The sequence below is a fragment of the Danio rerio genome, chromosome 17, assembly GCF_049306965.1.
Source record: "Danio rerio strain Tuebingen ecotype United States chromosome 17, GRCz12tu, whole genome shotgun sequence".
NCBI lineage: Eukaryota > Metazoa > Chordata > Actinopteri > Cypriniformes > Danionidae > Danio > Danio rerio.
The window spans coordinates 29,749,500-29,776,177 of NC_133192.1; the positions used below are offsets into that span (position 1 = coordinate 29,749,500).

A 26,678-nucleotide genomic window follows, 5' to 3' on the forward strand; every position below is an offset into this window, starting at 1 on the left:
CACTTTGGTTGAAATGTCACATTTAATAATTCATGGCCAATTTTAGCCAAATAATTTACATGGTTTTGAACTTTTTATCACATTTTTGTGCTTACAGTTAAATTGTTGTCCACTCTGAAGGTCACTGAATAATTCAGAAAGAGGCATGTCTCTCCCCCCTCTTCCCAACTCTAAAGACCTTTTGATTTCCTTTTCTTAACATACAAATGGTGAAAACCCAACAGATTAACATGCTTCTTAAATCCTGCGCATTTACTTTTGACATCGATCAAACGAAAACACCACACTCATCTCTGCCCTTGGAGGTGACCTTTTACACTTTTGCAATTCATAAGTTTGCATTAGCACACAAGACACTTAACCCCCGGCACGAAAGAGATACACCGCTATCCCACTCCACATCTCTGTTTAAGAGTCTACAACATTTCTCACCCCGAGACTTGAAGCCTCTCATCCAGGTATTAGCAACTTGGTCTAGCTTTTTCATTTAGGTGCCTGACTGGAATAATAACATTTTTAAAAACCTCTGCATGTGCCCTGCAAGTTAAGAAGCTGATGAATTTTCATGAGCTCATCCCGCTGTCTGTACGTGGAGCTCACGGTGAATAAAACAACACCTCCGTAATGAAAAGATAATTATAGCCCACAAAGCTATTGAGTTTTCCAATAATCAGTTTATGCCAGGCTGCGTGTGAGGTGAAATGGGGGAAACAGAAGAGAAGGATAAAGAAAGGGAAACATGGGAGTCAATAAGAGGTTTGCCATTGTAAGATTTTAATTTCACACCTTACTTTACACGATTCAGACTAAAACAGTCCCCAAAGATGATGCTCGTGCCCTGGGGCTTCTTATACAAGCAGTACTAGTGTTAATTACTCTGCAACAAGCACATAGTGCATATCTCTTGATCTTTGTGAACACATTTTATTTGCAAAAAAAATCACTGTTTGGATATGTGGCGCAATTTCAGTAACATAATTAGAAAAAAAAAGTTGAATAAATAATCGATCCCAAAAGTTTATTTTTTTCTTTATTTCCTTAAATCTGTGAGAAGAGATGTCCCATGGCAATCTCAAATCATGGTAACAGAGTCCATCAAAACTTTTTTGACTTTTAACTTGGTCAGTTTTAGCTTGATGCCTTTTGATGTATCTACATCAAATTGTATATACTTGTGTCTATTCATTGGGGTGTGCGGTATGACCAAAATTCTATTCCATGGCAAGAGTAATTTAAATTCACAGTAATGATATATTTCATTATTTAGTTATTAAAATGGGTAGTTATTACAGAAAGACAACACAGCATTATAATAAATAAACTCAAAGGGCTGTATCATGCACCTGGCACAATAAGGCAAAAGAAGTGCACCCTAATTTTTCACGTTTTGCACCATGTTTTTTAAATAGCAAATCCATTTGCGCTACTTTGTGAACTCATGGGTGTGCCTGTCTATAAAGAAGGTGTGTAAGGAGCATTGTTGGTGAGTTGCTATTTTGAGAAATGCAAATAAACCACGCCGTTGACCAAGTGAAAGCCTGTCGAAAGTCCAGTGCAGAGCACGTTAGTTCATGTTTATTTATATAGCTCTTTTTTTTCACCTCCTTCATGTCTGGTGGGCTTTTTTCAATTTAGTCTTGACAAATTGCATTTTTATTATAATGTTATTATTATTATCAGTATTATTTATTATAAGCATATTTATATAAGTTTCAGTAAAAACAAGTTTACATTTGTCGGGTTTTTGAGATGTCTGCATTAGCATATTGGGCATCTGAATAAGGACGTTTGTTTGGATATAACTCATTTTTTTGACCACACTTTCTTATTATTGTTCATTTATTTGTTTGCTGGAAATTAGAACAGAATTTACAAATAGTTTTGAAACAAATATTTGCGCTTAACAAATGAAACATGTGGGCTAATGGCTGTCTTCAGTGGAGTCACTACAGTACTTTTTTTCTAATTCACGAAAGTAAAGAAGTAAAGTAGAGTAAAAGTAAAATAAAGAGAAAGTAAAGAGGCCAAATGAGGGTGGCTCATTCTTTATCTTCGTGGTGAAAATGGTCTGTTTAACTGTTTTCTCGCTAGTAAAGCATTAGGTTTTTCCATTCAGTTTTTCCACTTGCAAAGACGTCATGTAAAAAGCAAATGCACCATGGTGAGACGCAACTGACTCTTAAAGGGATTGGGAGATGACACTCTAATTTATTCGGACACGCCCTTAATGCTTACATGAGCTTTAGACTTTGCACCTAGATCATTAAAATAGAGCCCAAATACTCCAGAAATTAAAAGGACTTCACCTTTTTTAGCTTTTATTTGAACCTTGTTAAATAAAAGTAGAGATCCACAATTGAATTTGTGTCCATATTTTTAGTATCTTTTTTGCTTAGTTGATGCTGATATCTTTTGTTTGTGTGTTTTTCAAGAAATGTTAATTTACAGATTAATTCACAGGTTAATTTACAGACTCGCATTTGAGATTTTTTTTCCCATAAGTGTTCGCTTATGATAATTTAAGATAAGACTTGTGATTTTATGACCTCAATAGATCCTTTGTTCCTAGAATTACCTTTTTTAGTGTAACACAGCAGGCCCTGAATACATTTTTAATGGGGCAGGTACTAGTACCCAGCAGGAGGCTGCTTTGGAGCGATATTGTAAAGAAAAATGATTAATAGAGCAGAGACTGAATTAAGCTCTGTATGATTGGTGTCACATCGAATAAGTCAACCTTTTTTCATATATTCTGACCAATATATGAAACAAGACCAAGCATTTCAGGACATAACTTCATGTTATTTGTAGGGCATGGCAAGGTAATATCACATTACAAACAAATGGCTCTGAAGACACACACACAAACAAGCAATGGGTCATATGACTGGTGGGATGTTTATAAGTACTGGCTTTGGATGGGTGTCATAGATAAGCAGCGGCATAGTCAAAAATCAAAACAAATGTTTTATTAGTTTGAAATTACTTAAAAATGGAGACCAATTCTAAACACTCTATCACATCTCTTTGGGCTGTGAATTTATTATTATTATTATTTATTTAGCTGTTTTGTTTTGCATTGGCTGACTCAAAGGTCCTTATTCTTAAAATAGACTTTACCCTATTCGAATATCTTCTGTCTTTTCCCTCCTGCAGTGAGTTAAGAGTCACGATCAATGAAACACGCCTTTCACATAGACTTTTTCTTTTGGGTTTGGCTGCTGCATCGATAATGTAAATAATACTGAAGTCTGATTTATGTTAAAAACCAAAGCATTGAAGGGCTGTTTCAGTGACTCTATAATTCCAGACACAAGTATGACCTTTGCTAAGCATTTACTCCAAAAATGCACACTTGCTGTTTCCTGATTATAAACAATCACTGGAATTATACAAATAATTAAAAAATAACACTGCTTTACATGGCTGTTGTTGTTGTTGTGCTGTATGAATAGTAAATAGACTGGCAAGTGCTGACAAATTGCTTGTGATAAATCAAACACATTAATGCTGATGTTTCTAATTTAAATGGAGAATAATGAGTACAACTGATTTGTACTCAGTAGAATGGCTTCTTAGTTAAGTGACTAATAAAAGACATGTAATAAGCAAGGAGTAAAAAGCTGCATGTTTTAATATTGTTATATATTATTATTATTTTATCTATGTACATTTTGAAAGGGAAATATAATAGTTAACGATAATGTAAAGATAATAGTCAATTAAATTCAAGTAGTACTGGATTGAATGCATTTAATTCTATACTTGGTAAACAATAAAGAGTATATTAAGTAGTTATAATTATACATAGAAAATCACTGTATGTGCATGTTATATATGTTATATATATATATGTATTTTTACTCGGTGTCAAACAATGAACTAAATTTATATTACCAACCAACCAAAAGATCAATTATACAAATAAGTTATCTGGAATTAAATACAATGAAGACACAAATAATTGAATGAACTATGCCAGCAAAAAGAATGAATAAATTAAAGCTATTAATAAAAAACTATTTAATAAAAGTAAATATTTTGTAAATTAATATAATAATGAATAAAATTACCAACAATTTTTTTTAAATAAAAATTAATGATAGATATGAATTAATACATTTATTAGGAATAAATAAAAATGTACTGCCTAATTACTCCCGTGTTTTCAAACCTTTGAGTTAATTTCCATTTTTAGTACAACTATCCATTTTAAAATGTATAATAAACAAACAATTAATAAAACTGAACTTTATTTTAATCTTAAATTAAATATAAAACAATTTATAATAATCAAAAAGGAATTACACATTTAAACATCAATGTATTTAGTTATGATAAATCAAATCAAATAATTAACAAATATTTACTTTAATAATACATGTAGTAATAATTATGAACCAAAAAATTATTTAATGAACTAAAATTGTCATTAATATTAAGCCCATTATTCAATATATACACACACATACTCTGTGGTCTTAATAATCCAGCACTCCAGACTGATCAGGAAGGTTTGTAGATGTAAGTGTTACTATTTTCCTATTCAGCTCTTCTCTTGTCTTGCTACACTTGACTGTTAATATAAGTTGATGACGGCCTTTAGAAAAACAGAAGCGTGTATTTAACCCCAATGGCTTATATGATTTCCAAGAAATCCTGCCATCTGAAGAGGCTTTCAGCATGAGAGCTGCTTATGAGGCATTCAGACATTACAAAAAAAAAAAAAAAGAGCGCGAGAGAGAGAGAGAGACGCCACTTTCTCATGATCTTATGATCAGAGCAGGAGAGAGAGATTGAACTAAAAAGATAAACCGCAAAAGCAATGCAGAGAGACAGGAAGGACGAGAGAATCAAATCTTCATCATCTTATTTGGTTAGTTGTCTCTCTTGTTGACTAATTCTCCAGCTGAATGGAGCAGGAGGGAGTTTTGATCAATGCACAAACCCACCTCCCTCCCTCAATCAAAGCTGGATTACGCTGTGTGAGACAGAGCCTCCTAAAGACATTATTATCCAAGTCCCGGCTCGCATTATGAGGCTGTCAGCTCTCTTCATAGGCCTTAAGACACCCCATCATCCTCTTCACTCTGTATATCAACATTCTGCTATTGAAGTTTCTGAAATCTTCAATCTTTTTGTCATTTACACTGCAAGTCGATATGAACAAGGAGCAGTCCAAAAGGTCAGGTCATATGTAATTTCATAATCTGCTGAGGCTTGACCCAGCTGTACAATATAGAGTTTGTTAAAGCATTAACTATGGCAAACTATTTTACAGAAGCAAATTGACAATTGTAGAGATGGATTGACTAGAAGCATCAATAGCTGTGGAGTTGAGACTGACTGATAAAGCAGCACAGTGTTGTAGCGTATTGAGTGTGAAATGGGACTCACATATGGAGTGTGTGTGTGTGTGTGTGTGTGTGTGTGTGTGTGTGTGTGTGTGTGTGTGTGTGTGTGTGTGTGTGTGTGTGTATTTTGTGTTGGCCACTCTTAGTATAGCACCGAGTTGGTTGTCCATCTGCTTGTTCACAGACTAGTTCAATAAAAGTAAAAGAAAAGAAAATGCCCACATGTGTTAAGCCTCTTTCTAAAAGCAAACACAACAAGTGTGTGGTATTACTATATTTTTATGAAATATATATTCTTTTCTGGCCAAAACAGCATCAGTTTGTCTTGGGAATGACAGATACAAGTCTTGCACAGTGGCCAGAGGGATTTTGAGCCATTATTCTTGCAGAATAGTGGCCGGATCACTACATGATGCCAAAAAATCCAAAGTGACTCAATAATATTTAAATCTGGTGATTGTGCAGGCCATGGAGATGTTCAACTTCACTTTACTTCACTTAAGTTCCCCGTCTTGCTGGTGTGTGTGCACCTAATACATGACTTCGCTTTCAGGATTCAATGTTTGAACCACTGGTTGCACATGGTCCTCAATAGTGGTTAGGTAGCCTTTGGCAGTGATGCGCCCATCTAGTATTGGGCCTAGGAAATACCATGATATTGCAGCTCAAACCATCACTGCTTCCCACCCATACTCCACATGCAACAGTCTGGGTGATACAATTTTGTGGGGCTTCTCCACACCGTAACTCTCCTAGATGTGGGAAAGGCAGTGAAGGTGGAATCATCAGAGTACAATACATGTTACACATTGTCCACAGACCAAAATTTTTGGTTGGAGCCATTGAAATCGACGTTTGTCATTGGCACGAGTGACCAATGATTTGGCTATACAAACATGACCATGTATATTGATCCTTCAGAGCTCCATCAGGAGAGTTGAGGTTTTATTCTGCAGTGAGTTGGGCAACTTGGGTTTTATGTTGTTTTGATACAATCTGGGTCAGCACTTTGACATCCCTTACTGATGGAATGTGCAATCAATGAATATTAACCACCAGGCTGGTCAAAGTTAGTGTAAATAATCATTATACTGATTTTATATCAAAATCAGAATGACATATAAAATAATTAATAAATGAAACATGAACATTTAAAACTGATATACAAACTTTTGCCATTTAGATACCCATGTAGTGTACAAGTTGCTGTAGGAGCAGTCTAAAAGGACAAGTCACATATGGTCACATTTAATTTCATAATCTGCTGTAGCTTGAACTATTTGTATAGTGTTCAGTTTGTTGAAGCCATGACAAAAGCAAATGATTTTAAAAGAACAAATTGATAATTACAAAGATGGATCTGCTGGAAGCATCAATAGCTGTGGATCAGACCGACTAAGAAAGCACCACAGTGTGCAGTGTTGCTCGTTTTCAAACTTTCTGAAAGTTTTATGAAAGAACATGATAGCTATAAATAATTCACTACCCAATGCCTGTCAGTAAATTGTGTTTAAATATTAAGGCTAGTTCTACCCTCAGCTTTGTTTTTCGAATTTTGGAAAATGGCAGACTTGCTGAGAAAAGTTTATGGAGGGTTTCAGCAAGAAAGCAATTAATAAATACATTTAATTACTTGATTAGTCAACATTAATTTTTAAATAAATAAATAAATACACACACGTACACATACATTTTCATATAGTTTTTGATTAAACAAAATACTGGGATAAGTTTTACAAGACCATACTGTTTAAGCCAGGGGTGTTCAAACTCGGTCCTGTAGGTCTGGTGTCCTGCAAAGTTTCTTTTCAACCCCAATCAAACACTTGGGCTAGCTAAACAAGCTCATACTAGGCTTTCTAGAAACATCCTTACAGGTGTGTTGAGGCATGTTGCTAAAATCTGCAGGACACCAGCACTCCAGGACCAAGTCTGGACACCCTTGGTTAAACATTAAACATTCAACGTGATCTTTTTTTACTAGTATTTTTTGAGAGTAAACTGTTATGTTGCAATTGTATATGAGTTACTTTCTTTTGTAGAAAAAGGAAAAATTCAATGTTGATTCTGCTTTTTTTGGTGTTCAGGAACAGCCTTTATCCCTATTCACTTTCATTATATTACATTATAAATATAAAACATTGGACATTCTGAACATCTTCTTTGGTGTTAAACAGAAAAAAGAAGCCATAAAGGTTTGGAATGACATGAAGGGGATGTTCAGTTTTCTGTTCAACTGGCCCTTTAAGTGTAAACACTCAGATCTTCATTGTTGTTGTCCGACTGTAATACACTCTGCTAAGATGCTGCAAGAAAATAACTTGGTTTTGCTGAGAGAGAACATACTTTACAGAGCAACACAACACGATTGTTTGATTTGTTTTGCTCCCTTGCTTCAACTGGTCAAACCTCAAAGCACCAGGTCAAACAGAAAGAACACTGTCCATGACAAGCAGACAAAGTTAGAAAAGTAAGAAAAAGACTATCAATGATAATCTCGAAATGTAAGGAAGTTGAAATAATACAGTTCTGTACTATTCATCCAGATCAGTGATGGACAGACTATAAGCACATACAGTACTAATTTAACAGTACTGTACAGACACTCAGATAAAATAATTCTCCAGTATAAGCAAGTACTCAAGTACAAATTTATCTAATTAAATACAAATATTTTAATATTTGGGGGTGGGGGGGGGGGGGGGGGAGCGTTTCCCAAAACCATTGTTAACCAACTTGCAAGTTCGGCCATTGCCAACATAATGTAGTTCAGCAATTAAGTGTTTTCTTGAATCCATCATTCCAATGAACATTCACAAACGTGTGAGGTATATTTTCTGACTTAAATAGATCTTTAAAATAATCATTTTGTTCATGACATGGACACAGTTAGCAATGCCAACTTTACTTATTATACATGGCTATATTTTTGCATTAAACCAAGAAGGGTTTGTAATTTTTAAAGTCTAGATAGGATACAGCTGAGGATGCACAGATCATTTTTTAACACTGTAAAACAATAATTCATATTTTTACATTACTGTGACGGTTGGGGTAGGGGTAGCCATTAATAAAATACAATAAATGGGAGATGTAATAAATAATGTAAATAAACCTCTTTAACTTAAATCTTTAACCACCTCTAACGTATCTTATCTAGCAACAATCGCTTGTTGATTACTTTAATTTACTTTTCTCTGATTACATATACAAGTGAAAGTATTTTCAAAAATATCAAATATATTCAAATATATTTATATAAACAAATTGTGTATGGATTTATGTATGTTTGTTTGTATTGTATTGTATTGTACTGTATGAACAAAAGAAAAAGTCTGTCGATTTATATTATGCTCATAATCGTGTATGTTTACATGTTTATATCGTGCTGCCGTAAAATACATAATTTATGGTAATACTTTTTATAGTTTATATGAGTATAATATTATACAACATTGGATGCAAAATTTACAATCTTGAAAGCACAAAGTTTACATTTTATTTAGCGATATTTTAATTTGGGCCTGTAATCATTTGTCTTTAAAAAATGTTTAATATTTCATTAACGTTTATGTTATATTTTTACTTTCTTAATTAAACATTTACCTTGAAGTTCTAAATGAAGTGCGAATATTAGCACATTTGAATGAGTGGATTTACTAGTGTATAATTTAAAATAACAAAATTTAATCATTTTAAGTCTTTTTCAAGCAATGTATTATTAGATTCAAATTTTACCAGTTAAAAGCGATTTACTATAATCACAGCAAGATAAAATCATAAATGAGCATAAGAAGATGTGATAAAAGAATAACTTCCTTAAATGTAGTCACAAATAATCACTGAATCATTTTTTTCAACTGTGAAATGACTTCCATGAAATATCTTGTAAACTTTATAGCATGCAACACCTTGCAGTATATTTCATTTACCTCAGAAAAGACATTCCGTATCCAACACTTGTTTGTTGATCCTTATGCTGAGAATATGCACTATAATACAAATAACATCTATTCTAAGAAATATGATCACACTGCTCAGATACAGTAGCTACTCGGATACATTTAGGCATGTATTATTTGCTATTCCTCACATCATTTCTCACTTTGCTTTGTACTTTTGCCAAATTTCACAAAATCATGTTTTGCTATTCAGATTTGTATTCAAATTAGCATTGCCATAAGGGTGTTAAAAAGGAAAAAAACTGAAAAGTAGAATTAGGAAACACACATTCTGTCAGGATTGATAATTCTAACTGTTTTGTAAGCAGCCAGTGGTGTGAAAGAAGAAGCTGCTCTGTCTCATTGTGTTTACCTCAAGCTGGATGCAATTTCAGATTCTGTTCTTCTTTCCTTCACTATATACTGCAGCGCTGGAGGACAGAGTGAAGCCAAGGCTGAAAAACAGAATGCAAGGAGAATGACAGAGAGAAGAGGGACGGAGGGAAAGATAAAGACAAAGAGAAGCAAACATGTTGCTACCAAGGCAATGATGAGGCAAGCTGTCACTTGGCTGCAGTCCTTTTACAGCCTGAGGTGAGAATAAGGTTTTCTTGAAGATGTTTGTGAGGTGTTCTCAATGAACTAGCCAGAGGAATACAAAACTGAATGACAAATGTGTTCTCTCTGTGTCGTAGGGCGTTTTATTTTGAGTTGCAAGGAGAAATATTAACAGTGTTAATGGAGAAATTTCAATAAGGTCAAGTACAACAATGTACTTGCTCCTTTTTATTTAATATATTTTATGTACAATTAACAACAACGTCAAAACTAGATTAAATAATCACTATAATGCAGGGTAAATGTTTTATGCAACACAGGCTCATTGGGAATACATGCTTTAGGCTACATTTTTTTTGTGAAACCTCAGAAACGTACATGTATTCGACTAGTTCCAAGGTAAAATGAATGCTACAGGGTAGTATGACACCCAACAACTATTGTTCCTAGTCACACTAATAATAATTACAGAAACTTATTATTAACAAATAAAAGATTATATCAATGCACTTTTTTGCACAACACCAAATATTTGCCACAAAACACAATGTCAATTATATGTAAAGAAGTATCTGCATCTGAAATGGTGTGCAGCAAATGGCTTACATGAACTCAAGAGTTGTGACCCAACAAAACCAGTTGGGTAATTTCCGGGGGGCCATGTTATTTGTTAAAAAGTGCTGTGAATTCTCACAGTCTTCAATAAAGTCTTCTTTCCGTAAGAACTTTGGTCAGCTTACTTATTTTATGTATTAGAGTAATTAAATACATTTGGCGAGCCACCCAAGAATGGTTAAGCCACATACAGCAAAATCTAACAATTTGGTGAGCCAACCAGAAGTGAATGGTTTCTAATCTGATGTTGTCCTCACATATGTATAATCATATGGACTTTAATAGTGTGGTTAGTTTGCTCGGTAAGTCATTTTTTACAGAGCTGTACCCTTTGTGATGCAGAGGGCTCAGATTCAAATTCGGTAAGAACGATTTGAGCTAATTGAAGTAATTTTAAGGTAAAACCACTGTATATGGTTGCAGTGCGCATTTCTTTTTTTGTTTACTTTTTTAGAGCACTGTTGGGTCTAGAGAGGGGTTTAGGTCAGTGGTTCCCTAGGTTATCTGTACGACAAGTCTTGCCTTCTTGTGGACATGTGCAAAATGGATGTGTATTTGAAACAAACAACAAAAGGTACCCTAAGTAAAGCATTTTAAGCTTTTAAAAATATAGGTCGCGGCAAGTATTTCAATGAGCCTGGCCTGGTTATATGCCTTCAACAGTAAAAATGTCAAAAAAATTTACAGAATGATTAGATCAAAAACCAAAGTACTAATTGAATTAAACATGAACAAAATAAAAATGTTTGAACTCATTTGTTTGTCAAAATCTTTAATCCTGTTGCCAATTGAACTTGAATTATGATGTGGTTTACAATTCAACATGAACTATGATAAGTCTAAAAGTATTATTAAAATATAATTTTTAGAAATAAATAATAATATTTAAATTGGTATTATTAAACATATTATTATTATTATTATTATTAATTGTGTCAATTTATTATTTATTCATGCCAATAAAACACATAGCTTGCATTCAAATTATGTCACTGCTTTCACAAAATGAAGAGTTAATTGGCACCAAAAATGTAATTTTTGTGAAAATGTACACCGAAATGCATAAAAGGTTTTTTATTTTTATTTGAAAAGGGGCTTATGTAACTGAACTGTATCTTGAAATTTGCCTGATGAAAGCAGTAATTAATAGCATGTGCTATTTGCATTGTTTTACTACCCTGGTTTAGACTTACTCGCTAAAGGGCTTATGCAAATCGAGTATTAAATTATTTAAGCAGATTAAGGCCAAATTAGTGTCAGAATGTAATCTCACTAAGGTGCAGATGGGATGTGGAAAGTTATGTGTATTTGCTGTTAACAATCCGCAAATTAAAGAACAGATGCAGCAGCTCATTTTCATAATGTCCAGTGCGATCTACTAACAGCAGCACAAATTGAAGATAATGTGGCTTAGTAAGATGTATTTAGATAACATGAATTAAGGGACAGTCTTGGCTTTGTGGTTTGAGAGTCAGACTTGTGATTCGAAGGGTGCAGATTTGAGTCCCGGTACTGGCAGGGATTGTAGGTTGGGGGTTTATGTGTGTGTGTTTACCAGTTTGTGTGAACTTGGATGGGTTAAATGCAGACTCCAAATTCTGAATATTGCATGCCATACTTCGCAATGCCATAACTTTGCTTCCTAGTTTTTTGCTACAAGTACTACAAATATTAACTAGTAGTACACTCAAGTACACTTGCAGTAAAAAATAAACTTAACATTTACTACTGTTACATTTATAATACCCTTACAAATAGTCTTTAATATACTAAAAGTGGTCCAATTTAGGCCCAAGTGATATTCAAATAGTACACTTACAAATATGCTACTAATACATATATTTTATTATGTTTACTACATGAAGTAGCCTTAAACATATGCTTTGACTTTACTTAAGTATACTTCATTAAGTACATTTTCCTAACAGTTTACCCCCTTTACATTTCAACATGATCATTTTTCAAACTCCAATGTAGCTACATTTCACAGAACAGAGGAAACTTGGGGGAAACACTAGGAGCAGATATTGCTCCCTGACAACTACTCGTCAAAATGTACTGGCTTACAGATGTGCATTTCATTATCATGAACCCTCCCATGGGTTTCTTCTTTTACCGTGGTTAGTGACACCACACAATATGAGATAAGATCTGGACTGTAGTTTCTTAGCCAACCTGAAAACTTAGCCTACTCGAAGACTTCAGAACAGTCAGTATGTGAATATATTCTTCCAATGCAGTCTATAGTTGAAGAAAAGTTTTTTATCTAGAAGTTGTCATTTTAAGCTGACAGTGCTTTGCATTGCATTGCACTGGATTTCCACAATATCTCTGAGCTAGAGATTTTCACACACCACCCAAGCAACAACTGCCTACCTAAGCCATATCGTCCTTTGGAATTACAATAACCTCCTTCTGTACCCTACCCCTGTCTTGCATACCGGTATCTTTCTTCCAAGCCTGGTCATTCATCACTAGAGGCTCTACCAAAGCATGATTTTTATCCCGAGTCTTAAATGAGAGGGGGAGAGTCATGTGGAGAAGGAGAATTCAAGCATGAAACCAGGCGAGTCAGAGAGCTGTCGACCTCTGCTAATGATGCTCACAGCATAGCCAGGGTGACAAATCGGCTTTCTAACAAACAGCATCTAGTGAGAAAGCCCAGGAGAGAAACAGCAGGCCTGCTGTAATGCAGAGAGACTGCAGTAGGCCACACTTAATGCCTTTTTTATGCCATTCCATTGGTTACTGTAAATCTCCCAAAATCCCTTTTCACATGTCTTTAAATATGAGAAAATGGAACAATGGAGGCAAGCAGAAAAGCCTTTGAATGTTTTCAGAACAAATCTTCATGGCTGGCAAACTGAGACGATTGATATTAAAACATTTTTTGATGCGTTTTATGCATTTGCATTGCCTCATGGGACTTTCATTTCTGTTCTGTTCTTTGGTTTCAGCAGTAAGAATTTGTTTTGGAAGTCAACAAAATGAATTTTATTGGCATCATTAATTGTTTGTAATATATTGTCAAAAAAGTGGTACAAATAAAAAAAATATATTATATATAATAAATCAATTTAATAAATAAATATATGCAGCAGCATGGTGGCTTGGTGGTTAGGACTGGTGCCTCACAGCAAGAAGGTCACTTGTTTGAGTTCCAGTTGGCATTTCTCTGTGGAGTCTGCATGTTCTCTTTGTGTTCGCGTGCTATAGGTGAATTGGGCAAACAAAATTGGCCATAGCATATGAGTCCATGTGTTTGAATGAGAGAGTGTGTGGATGTTTCTCAGAGCATTCACTGTGTAAAACATATGCTGGAATAGTTGGTGGTTCATTCTGCTGTGGTGACCCCTGAAAATCAGGAACTAAGCCGAAGGAAAATTAATGAACCAAATATATAAAAGCAAAACTGATGATGGAAATGTTTCATTGTCACCAAAATGAAACATTATCATTCATTCATTTTCTTGTCGGCTTAGTCCCTTTATTAATCTGGGGTCGCCACAGCGGAATGAACCGTAAACTTATTCAGCAAGTTTCTACGCAGCGGATGCCCTTCCAGCTGCAACCCATCTCTAGGAAACATCCACACACATTCATACACTACGGACAATTTAGCCTACCCAATTCACCTGTACCGCATGTGCTTGGACTGTGGGGGAAACTGGAGCACCCGGAGGAAACCCACGCGAAGGCAGGGAGAACATGCAAACTCCACACAGAAACGCCAACTGAGCCGAGGTTCGAACCAGCGACCCAGCGGCCTTCTTGCTGTGAGGCGACAGCACTACCTACTGCGCCACTGCCTCGCCCAAATGAAACATTAGAATAGCATAAATAAATAAAATTCTCTATAAATTGCAAAAATAACAGTTATTTTTAAACATAAAGGATTATTCATATTTTGGTGAGCAAAATGTATCTCACCTCTTATATGTTCCCAGGGAGACTTTTGAACTGTAGGGTACATAAACTGTGTATAGTACAAATGGTTTTGCACATTTTAAAAGTATATTGCTAAACCTTTTATAATTATGCATGCATCTTTTTGAGCTCATATTCAATGAATGGATTCTCGAAATACTTGATTAAAAAAGAAATTCAGTCAGACAGGATCATTTAAAATGCAATGATATAGGCAAGAGGTAATTAAAATTTGTCAAAACTTGGTGATCCATCATTCTACATAAAACAACTGCCTTCCCTTAGACGTTCAATAAATATTAATCTAAACTAAAAATAAACTTCATCTACACTTATTACGATAACCAAATTCAATTTACAAAACGCTGAACAACTTGTGATTGCAAACCATTTTCACATAATAGAGGATTAATTTTCGTACATGTAAACGGAAGTACAGTGTGATTCCAGCACTTATTGTTGTAATGTCGCTGACGTGGACCATCCACTGATAAACGGCCTCATCTGCAACTGAGGAAAACAAAAGGTGACAAGCGAATTACTTCAAATAAAATGATTTACCTTCACTGCTGGCCTTCAATATGTTTGTTTATCTCTCCAAACGAACAGACTCCCCTCAGACCTTGGGTTTGCTCTCCACAGCACAATAGCCTGAACCAGGAAATTAAAAAACCTGCCGATAATTTGAAACAGGAGGAAAATTATTACTTTCTTATTGAAGCACCAACAGGGAACAAAATATCTACCCCCAAAAGAAATTAACAAACAGGATTTAGCGTTGCTGCTCTAAAGTGGCACTTTTTTACACCAATACATAACTGTTTTCTATGATTTTAAATAGCAAAGCAATTGGTTTCAAAGTATCCAAGAAGCTGGCCTCACCTAGTTTCATTTCAAATTCCACCAAAATGAGCAGAATGCTGCACTTGAATCATTCCAAGGTTTGCCAGGTATCATATAATGTCCTCCAGTGAAATATCATCAACATTTATCATTTCTGAGCTGTTGGACCAGCTCGCAGATCAATATTCCTTCAATTCAGTTTGACAGACAGAGTCTGCAAAGCGTCATACTTCAGCGGTAGGAGGAAAACAATCCCATCAGATGGAATTTATGCAGTATGTATACTGTGAACTGTATGGAAATTTTCTGTATATATCAGAATGACTTACTACTTTGCCAATGTGTGCAGAAGCTGCGTGGGATTTAGCCTTTCCCACAGTGCCACCTTTGACCTTACACTTTTACGAATGTGACTGAAGGCAGTTTTAACCCCATTTTTAAATACTTCTTTTCTTGGACTGCCAAAAGTTTATATAAAACTTACATAAATTATTAAAATGGTATCTGGTCAAAGATGAGCAGTTTGCATCAATTTAAATTTGCAAAAATATTTATTTTTTTAAAAATGTGGGTGAATTGTCATTTAGCATTACAAATCTATATATGTAAAAATTAAACTACTTGCTTATTTGGACCTGTAAAAAAGATATGCATGATCATACTAAATGTTGCAACCTTTTACATGTTTAAAACATTTTACTGACATATGGGTAAATCCAAGTGGTTTGAAGGACAATAGCAAGGTTTAAAGATTATTATTACACTGAAAGGCATTTTAGAAGTTAATAAACTTGAAGGGCACAATCGAATGTACGAAAAACAATTCTTGGCGTTCTTGATTATTTTTGATTCCCCCTTTTTTTAAATGCAAAAATGATGCGAAAACAATTTGAAATAAATTACACTTTGTTAAAACACCTATGAATCACAAACTAGATGTACTGTAACTGTTAAGTAATTTACAGTACAGTCATGTCTAAAATTATTGCCACCCATAGTAAAAAGGAGCAAAGAAGGCTGTGAAAATAAATCTGTATTGTTTATCAGTTGGTTCAAAAATTCACAGAACTGACATTTATAACCTTGAAATAAAACAATAGAGTTGGAAGTAAGTAAAATGGAGAACCAATTCCAGAGAAATCAGAGACCAATTACCATACAGTCACCCCAGATACTTCAAATTCTCTGTTCCATGTCAATCCACTGTCTTCTTCATTTCACCCACTAATTTTCTATAGCATTCAGTTCAAGGGATTGGAATTGCTACAGCAGAACTTTACTTTGTGCTCAGTGACCCATGTTAGTGTTGTTTTTGATGTTTGTTTTGGATAACTTTACTTTTAGAAGATCCAGACATGGCACATTATGGGATTTCTAGTGGAGGCTGTCCATTTATTTATTTTTTAATCTTCTAGGGTTTGATAGAATTGATGATGGTCCAATGTACTGTATCTAAAAAAGACATTAAGGACCTCTGGCAAAATTAGACCCCCAAAATCCAGCAATGCAAAAAACTGATGACATGGGATGCTTTCAACCCCTGGGTGCAACAAACAATCTAGTAGAGCCAGAAATATTTTATTTCATCTGACTATACAGTATTCAAAGGTCCAAAAACAGTGTCTGACAACTGAATGTACTGAAGTTTGTTTAAGAGGGAGTGCATAAGATTCTTTTTGGCAACTTGTGCTGACAATGCATACATTTTTTATTATTATTTACATAAACTGAACTTCTACAATTCTTCTCCTGTAGATCATTGGAGAGTCTTTTGTTACCCCAACTATCCTCACTATGCAGAAAAAATATTTAGAAATGTGTGATATATATTCTTTCAGGCAGATTTGTAGCATATCCAGTTGATTGAAGCTTCTTATTTATTGGCCTGTTTGTATGCAGCACATCAGTATTTAGTTTGTTAAATATCCAGACCCTGTTTAAAGCTGGTGTTAAGATGTTTTGTGTATCCTATAACAATGATGCGAAAATCAAGTGTAAACTATGTCTAATTTTTCTAATGTTAAGTTTAAAGTGCAAAGTTGTCGGATCACTGTTGTTTTCACATTGCATGACTAACTTGGGGAGGCATAGGCTGGTATATGTTTCTGATAATATGAAAACCTTGGATAAAAATACCATGGTTTTATGGTATAACGGTATTGTGATTACTGCTCTAAAACAAGTTTTCAGTTGCTGCTGTCTTTACGTTGCATGATGGATCGGTGAAAGGAGTTGAGTGCATGGTCTCCATATTACTAGGCTGTAAGTGAACACCAATGTGTTTTTTCGTCAGAACACTTTTTACACGGCAGGATTTAGAATTTTGCCAACAGATTCAGATATTTAGCTTGCCGAATATTTCACAGATGTTGGCGCTTGTATATGATCATTTTTTTGATAGTTCACACTGCATGACTGTCACTCGCCTGAATGAGCGTCAATTTGTCTAAAATTTCACAAAAAATGTCTGCAAATGAAAAGCAGGGCTAAAATCAAGTAATATGAACTCAGCTTAAGACAATCTAAGATTGCTCACTTTCAAAAACATTCAAAAATGTATTTGACTGTATTGTTTAATAGTGTAAAATCCAACAGTAAACAGGAATGTGTCTCCCTTGACTGCTTGTGATCCAATCAACAAACACATCTTAATACCAGGTGTAAACAGCGCTGTAGTGCAAACTCTGTTTTTGTCTTTACCCCTTTAAGCCCATGTTTTCAGACTTTTATTGAACAGCCTGGGTCATAAAAAGGGTGAAATCAGAGAACTGTACATTCTTGCCCTAAAGGCTCCACCACAAATCGAAGGGATAAAGAGAACAAAATTGGGAGGGATAGAAAAACGATTTCCATGTCATCCTCTTACTTCTTGACTTGTTATATACAGTAAACACTTTTTGAATGGTTTTGTTAAATACACCTTGTAAAAGGAGTCGTGACCCACACCCCCATCTTTTTAAGAAGTACTATACTATGAAACAGAAAGTGTCCTTCAAGTCCCTTTAAGCCTATTTCAGGAATGGCCATGACCTGGATCAGCCTGACCCCCATAAAGCACAAAGGAACATCCTATACCTCACAGGTCATTCTCTCCAACAGTATACGACACCTGCTCTTTATTCATTAGATGTTATAAAGAGGAAAAGAATGCTCTTTCATCTCTGCACACTAAAATGGTTGAAGGGAAAAAATGGAAACTTTGAACATGAAGAGGACCACTGCTTTAATGTTAGGGTTTGGCCAGGGTTAGAACCTTGTATTATACATTTCTTTTCCCTGTGATACCAGAGGGAAAGGAGGCGTTTGGAAAGCATCAGGACTTTGGTACACAAAATCTGTGCATTCAAAATGGCTTTTCGGGAAACAGGATATTGGGGGATCAAAATAACAAATTGATAAAATCTCAAAATTTGTCATGGCATATGTTCTATTGCGTTAAGTCCAGGCGCTTCCAAAGATAGTGATCAAACTTTGAGGACTTCTGAGGGAAATGATCCCATGCTGAAATTCCTCTGTTGCAAAGTGATTTTCATCCATGCTGACGTTCAGCGAATAACTACTGATAGCTACAATAAAGCATTCCTCTACAGCCATCCTCAAGACACCCTCTGGATTTACTCAAGCGAAGAGCTGAGCCCTTGTGAGAAAAAGAAAGATGATACAGTGTGTAAAGATTAGAAAGGAGGAATAAAAAAGGAAACAACAGTCATCTTATGCAAATGATGAAAAATCCACATGCATTTCAAGTGTAATCATGCAGCTCTCTGTTTGGCATGCAGATAAAGCCACTCATATAATAAAGGGAATGAAGCCCAAAGGCAGATTATATACTTCACGTGCTTAAGTAAAACCTGACATCACTGAGAGCTCTGGATGAGATACATTTCCAAATGCTGGCTATAAAGGGATTTGTTTACTGCAGTCTGAACTCTTCACATTTGGTCGATGGTTAAAATGACATGAGCATAAATACTATTCAAGCTAAAAGTGCCAACATAACATATGTTAATACAGTTCAGTGCTAATTTTAGGCAACCCTAATCCTTGATGTAAATCAGGTTTATATAAAACGTCTCAACAGAAAAGGATTGTTGTTTCTCAGCAAGCAGAACAACTGTCAGCACTTGCACATGCAGTTCCAGCTGTCATACTTTCAAAAAAAAAAAAACTCAACTTGAATAGTTTCACAGCATAATGTGACACATTTACCTTCATAAGTCTGACATGATCTAAGCCTCAGCATAAGATGGGAAAACATCACATTCATAACAGAATGGGAGCAAAGCGTTCTTCCCAGAACTTAATTAACGCTTCAACACCATTTCAACTATCAGACTTTACGCCCTGTCTGTAATATGTATCATATTATCTTTGTCTTCCTTTTCTGAAAACCTGATCACAGTGCTCTAATGAGAGGCATTGTCGAATTAACAACTTTTGCTGAATTTACAGAGCAAATGCTGTGAGAGTATGTCGTATCTGAGACCCAAATCTGTTCATTTCAGTTTTGAATAGAAAGATGGAAATACAGCTTAGTTCTCTGTTCGCGGAGATGCTGAACATGAAAAGCATGTGAAAAGAAAAGTTCTGATGATTATCAGCCGTCTGCGACTATTGGCTTACCTTTTATTCATAGAAACAGTGTGGCTTACTAGCTGCTTTATTTGTTGTTATGAATTATTGTCGTCTGAATTTAAATGAGTGTTTTCTCACTGAAAAATAAACAGGATATATAAAAAGGCAGCAGATGTTTTATGTTACCGGAGTGATTTCTGCAAAATGAACACAAAATGAACACAGCATAAAATCATAGCCTATGCTTTGCTAAACTCTTTTTACACTGCCAGAGACATCCAGCAAAACAGCATCATAATCCAATCATTTAAATTAGAACTGGCCATTTCTGGTGACACAAATAAAAGTGGTTGTTTCTACATTCTTTAGTCAATGACCAGTGTTGTGACAGTTGACAAAGATTTAGGTTTATGCTAATGCGATATAATAAACTCTCAGTTGAAATTATACAACACCCATATTGAGTCATACCAAAAACAGACAGGTGCATAAATTTAGATACTCCAATAGAATAATGACATCAATCTTTTGTAAAGTTACCCTTTGCTGTAAAATAAGCCTGGCGATACGTTTTATAGTCATGGATAAGTCCCTAAATTATTGCTGACTGCATTTTGGACCATTCTTCTTTGCAAAATTTCTTTGTTCAGTCAGGTTTGATGGGTGCAGTGTGTGAATGGCCCTTTTTAAATCAATCCATAGATTTTTAATGATGTTCAAGTCTGGGGACTTGGACGGCCATTCAAGAACATTGAATCATATCTGACCATGAATTCCTTTGTTTATCTGGCTATGCTTTAAGTCATTGTCCTGCTGAAACATCCAACTCTGCCGTAACTTCAGCCTCTTGATTAATTCTTGAACATTGTTCTTCAGAATCTGCTGATACTGGAAGGAATCCATGCGACCTTAACTCAAGTTTTCCAGTACCTATGCGTGCCACACATCCACACAGCATGATGAACCCTCTACCATATTTTACGGTAGGTAGCATGTTCTTGTCCGGCAGTGCTGTGTTCTTTTTGGTTGTGGCATCTGTCCACAGTGTATTTTTACAAAACAATTCAGGCTTGTCCAGATGAACCTTTGCATACCTCAAATGACTGTTCTTGTTGGCAGAACGTGGAAAATGCTTTTTATGCATCATCTTTTATTGCGCCATTCTTTGTGAACAGTGTGCTGGACTGTGGAAAACTTTGTACAGTGAAATTATTAGCAGCAAGATGTTCCTGGAGCTCTTTGGAGGTGGTCTGTGGTTTGTCTGTGACTATTCTGACCTTTGCCTCTTAGATATTTTTCTTGGCCTACCACATCTTTTCTTCACAAAAACTGTTCCAGTTGCCTTCCATTTTCTTATTATATTTCTGACTGTGGAGATTGAGAATAATCTATAGCGTAATATCTTTTTGTATTCTTCTCCTAGTTCATGTTGGTGAATTATCTTTAGGTCATTAGGAAGTTCTTTTAAAGTTGCTACTTTCTGGTTCACAATAAAAAGCACAACTATCTTGAATACACGTTTTCATGATCGGTTGCACCTGTATTAGGATTATTAAGGTTAACTGAATCACTCAAATCAATTTTTTTTAATGTAATCAGTCAGCATTAAGTTACTACAGGTTTTGAAGTCCACACAGAAGAGAGGATGCCCAAACTTTTGCATCGTCTATTTTACAGTTTCGATTTCATTTCACGCATCACAATACTGCTACACTACATATTTCTATCAGGAAAATCCTATCTACCTTTCTCTAGAAATGAAATGGCATTTCACTGTGATCTTCTTTTATAAAGAAAGAGCACATGACTATGCAGCCACAGAGGGGTGCCCAAACTTTTGCATAAAACTGTATACTGCCTTTAAAAGTAGACTGGATATGACACATTAATTGGATTTTGGATGTGCCTTTTTAATGTCAGATTTGCTTAGAGCAATGATGAGCTTAAAAGCCTTGGCCTGCAGCCCTTTTTTAATAATTATTGTTGCTGTTTAAACCATGCTAAAAGAAAAGAAGCCATCGTGTGCTAATGGTTTCTACTACAAATACATCAACATTTAACCATTGAAACCAGTAGATGGTCTACTGTGGGTTGGAAAATATTCTCTAAGGATTGCATTGTTTTAACAAACCACCATTTGAAGGCAACAAATTACTAGTATAGACCAACAGGGACCACTGCAGGTTTCATTAAAATCAGTACATTTCCTGTTAAAAACCATTACAAATTATATGATGGTAGCTTTAAAGCCCTGAACATAACAAGCAGAAACAAAAAATCTATATTTTGAACACATTTGATTCTATGACTTATTAATATGTGCCCATGTTTTACTGATTTCCATTATAGAATGATCACAGGAGTATCTAATACAACTGGTGAATTTACAGGATACTTACCTATGGAAAAGCGTGTGGAACGTATACAGTAGGTTAGAAATCTTATCTGGATATTACATGTACAGTACAAATGTGTCTTGTTTCTGCTTTGCACCATCTAGCTGTTTAACACCAAAACTTGTCTTCTTTGAAAGGCCTCTAACACGTCTACCTAGACTGTGATACTAGGCAAGATCTCAATTTTTTTCTCATCTGGATTTACAGTAATTGACGCTAAACCGTTTCCCAATGAAAGCGTGAATGGCCTACAGCAACATGAAATTAATAGATTAGTCTCTATTTCTAGGGCCATCTGAAATGTCACATTTGAAATACCAACTGCTGCAGGCATGGTAAATCATTCAAGTACAGCACACCCAGAGCAGGTGAAATAACTTGTGAATTAATCACGGATGAACAGAGATCGTCACGCTCCAGTGTGAAACTCTCGTGGCCATATTTATTCAGACACGTCTCATGTGGAAGTCATATGCATGATCACAACATCCACCTCTTGATCCCAGTTTCTTTATATGTCTACGGCTTGCTCATCTACGCTTCACCTCTTACTTGTTTCTGGCGATGTTGTTGTCTAGGTTGATCACAGACAACAAATAGAAAGTTGCAGAAAGCAGCAACTAAAGAAAACAAGGGCAGAAAGGTGATACATTTCTACCGTCATTTGATTTAGTCTGTACGTCAGCCATCAATTTTTCACCTTTTCTCTCATTCATAAAGATGATGCGAAGATGACTTCTGCACTGGAGTGGGATTAGTCTCTTTACAAAAGTCCCACGGCAGCTGTCCTTACTTATTACCTGTGTGATTGTGACGGGTTCAAGAGGTTTTACTTTAACTGGCATGAGTCATACAGCGCATCCATCAAGTGATAGATCAATGGTTGAGTCCCTACTTCCCAAAGGCGCTTTCTGGGGACCTAAAGGAATCAGGTAGAGAGTTAGGCGGGATCTTTTGTAAGTTATTCTTATTGCTATTCCTATTTATTGCTTTCCATAAATCAGAGAACTTTCAGTGGTCACGGGAAAGAAGAATCTGTTTAAGAAAGCATTTGGCTATTATGTAAGGCTGGGTTGTCCAAGCTCGGTCCTGGAGGGCCGGTGTCCTGCAAAGTTTAGTTCCAAACCCAATCAGACACACCTGGGCTAGCTAATCAAGCTTTTACTAGGCTTTCTAGGAACATTTTTTCAGGTGTGTTGAGGCAAGTTGGAGCTAAAATCTGCAGGACACCGACCCTCCAAGACCGAGTTTGGACACCCCTGATGTAAGGGATAAACTACCTCCAGGCGGATGTTATCAAAGTTTAAAGCCAGACAGGCTTATCAGCATGAACTGTTATAAAAAACTGAAGAGATTTATTCTGTGCAAAACAAATGCAAAACCAAAAAAAAAACAAAAAAACACCTGTATGTACTTTATCCCGCTTGTTACATGACACACAATATGCATGTCATGGATGTTAGAAATACGATTTTTATGATTGAACTATATTTGCCTTTGGTCTATAAGATCAGGGGTCACCAATCCTGGCCCTTGAGGGCCGGTGTCCCTGCAGGGTTTAGCTCCAACTTGCCTTAACATGTATAACATGCCTTAACATGTATAACATGTTTTAAGTATACCTAGTAAGACCTTGGTTAGCTTGTTCAGGTGTGTTTGATTAGGGTCAGAGCTAAAATCTGCAGGGCACCGGCCCTCCAGGAACAAGTTTGGTGACCACTGTTTTAGATAATTGGCTGTAAATTATAACCACTTGTAGTTTAATGTTGTTCATCAACCCTAACCTCCACGCTAAAGCCTGGTTTGTACTTCTGCATCAAGTGATCAGCATGCCCCACGGCGTATGCAATGCGCGTGGCTGTGCATTTATACTTCTGCATGCTTTTTCTGTTGTTCTGCAATAACAGTTCCAGAACACTAGTTGGCAGTGAGGTGTTTATGTTCCTCTGTGTCGAGTTTCTTCCCTGATCATTTGTTTTTTTCTGAACGATTCCTTAATGTACAAGTGGCTCAAACTCACTCATTTTGAGGCAGGAACCAGCGGACGTGCAACAACTTTAACCATGAAGTAAACACAAAACAAACCTTTCCATCTGGAGCTCCTTCACGATACTCCACACTTGTAAAAAATCGCTCCATCGGCCTCGTGCAGCTCTCGGTCCCGCCCAGATTCATTAGTGCTATCAAGCCGACCAATCACAGAGCTTGCGCTAAGCGTCATTGCGGCGTGTAGTTACATTTTTTATGAGGCGACACGGCGTCGGCCTATGCATCAACGCGTAGGCTGCGCTGTAGCATACGCATGCGCATGACGCAGAAGTATAAATCAGCCTTAAGTCTAACACAAAAAAGAAGAACTTTACTTCTGTAGAGGTAAACTTCACTCCATTCTACTCGCCTCGCTCTAGCTATGAATATGAATACAACAGGTTGTAATCTTTAACTTCCTCATTAGAGTAACTGCCTCACCTGCTGGAAGTGCTGGTTCAACTGTGCTGAGACATGAAGGAAAGGCACAAGAACTGACCTGACCTGATATTTTTATTATTTAGACACACACAAACATGCATGAGAAAGAAAATGTGCAGATGCTTTAGCTTGTATGTGCCTGTCATTACCCAGAAATGACTACACTTGTATTTGCAAACATGAAAGGGGTCTGACTTTTTGTTGGCATAATATTTATTTCAAATTTTCACATCAATGCAGCTGCTTTTGTCCCAGAGACAAACAAAAATACTGAACTATAGGAGAAAATGTTGTTGCTAGCGTCCAGATGGAGAGGTGCTATCTGCAGATAAAAAAACCCAAAACAGTTATGTTTACACAATTGGCTACACAGAAGTCTGTGTGATGGACAGGGGCAATTCCGTAGATACATGAAAAAGGGCTTTGACCAGCTCTGGTGAAGAGATGTGAACGGAAGCCCTTTTGCATGTTGAGAGATACATTTGGGTATGTGTTGCTTCTAGTGAGACTCTCTTTGTAATGAAAGACTATCAGCGCAACGTTTGCAGTAAGACCCACAGGGAAGACATGCAAACACTAGGAGAACATGCAAACTCCACACAGAAATACCACCTTTCCCAACCGAGACTAAAACCAGTGATCATCTTGATGTGAGGCAACAGTACTAAACACTGAGCCACAATGATTTTATTGGTATTTTTTTTTCGCAAAGGGTCCATTCACACATGAACTCTTTACTTACCTATTAAGTCATGTAAATGGGCTCTAAATTGCAATGACTTGGTGTCTGTCTCAACAAAAGTTCTAACTGGCATGCACCAGCTACAGCATTAAGTTTTATGTTCAGTTCCTCTATTCTTTTCCAAATCCTAACACAGTCCCAATACAAGACTTGTGCCTTATTATATTCTGTGTCATGAAAAAAAGATGCTTTAAACGGAAAACCTGTGTATTCTGTTTATCTAGACCAGGGCTGTGCAAACTATTCCTGAAGGACCACTGTCATGAAGACGCTGTCTAAAAGCAGAAAAATGCTGCTTTCGAAGGATGCATTTCAAGGTTGGAAGGTATCAAAGTCTCCTGAGATGCCTTCATCTGATCGATTTATGAAGGCTGCAAGGATGTAGCTTTCTCTGCCTTTGATATCTTACAATCCTGTGTGTTCCATTGCCGACAGTTGAGCTAAAAAATAAAGATGGCTTCCGAAAGCTGTGGTTTGGTGGTCATTTTGTGTGTAAATCTACATTTTAGACAAACTTTTCTCAAGTTTAAGTGGGACAATAGTTTTGTAGTGATTAATTCTTAAATAGGACCAAGTATTGAGATTTAGGAAATGGTTGATTGTTCTTTAATTTTGATCTACACTGTATATTAGACTAATCATATGGCAAATGAAAATACTCCAGCATCATGTATGCATGTTTGCTCATCATTGCTGAAATTTAGCTAGAAGCCTATGTGGCTCAGTCTGATTTTAGCTAAAAATTTCTTTCTTTTCTTCATCCTCATGTACCATTTACACTTATCATCCTGATTTTAAAATCACACCTGTCTTTGCTACTACCATTCCATCTTCCCTGCCATTTTAAAAATTTATTTCCTTCTGAGTTATAGCCTTCAACTCACCTTTCTCTGGTGACACTCGAATAACTGCTTATCTTTTCCCAAATGCACTTTGGGCTAATCTATCAGACACCTCATTTCCCAACACCCCAACATGTGCAGGTACCCACCAAAACTGTATCATCCTTCCATTTTCTTTTAACCTGTGCAACAGATAAAATGCTTCCAAGAGTACAGCTTCTCTTTCTGATTTTGCAGATAAAAACCTGTTCGGGACTGAAATGGATTCAAAGCATGTAACCACCTTATCTGACCATTTTTCCTCTGTCCATTGGAACCATGCTACAGTATTCAGGCAATCTATTCTGTGGTATATATAATGACAGACCATTGCTTTTGACGCTTTTGATTTACTTTAAGTTGAATAAATAAAATGT

General features: G+C 36.0%; 1 protein-coding gene across 6 annotated transcripts in view; it reads left to right on the plus strand.

Annotated features, from left to right (window-relative positions):
- mdga2a (MAM domain containing glycosylphosphatidylinositol anchor 2a) overlaps positions 1-26,678 on the plus strand; it is a 349,723-nt gene that overhangs the window by 49,830 nt on the left and 273,215 nt on the right. For all 6 annotated transcript variants that reach the window (XM_073928613.1, XM_073928617.1, XM_073928614.1 and 3 more), the window contains 2 exons: positions 9,725-9,889; positions 20,690-20,796. The gene's annotated coding sequence lies outside the window, so the exon portion shown is untranslated. The remainder of the gene's footprint in view (positions 1-9,724; positions 9,890-20,689; positions 20,797-26,678) is intronic.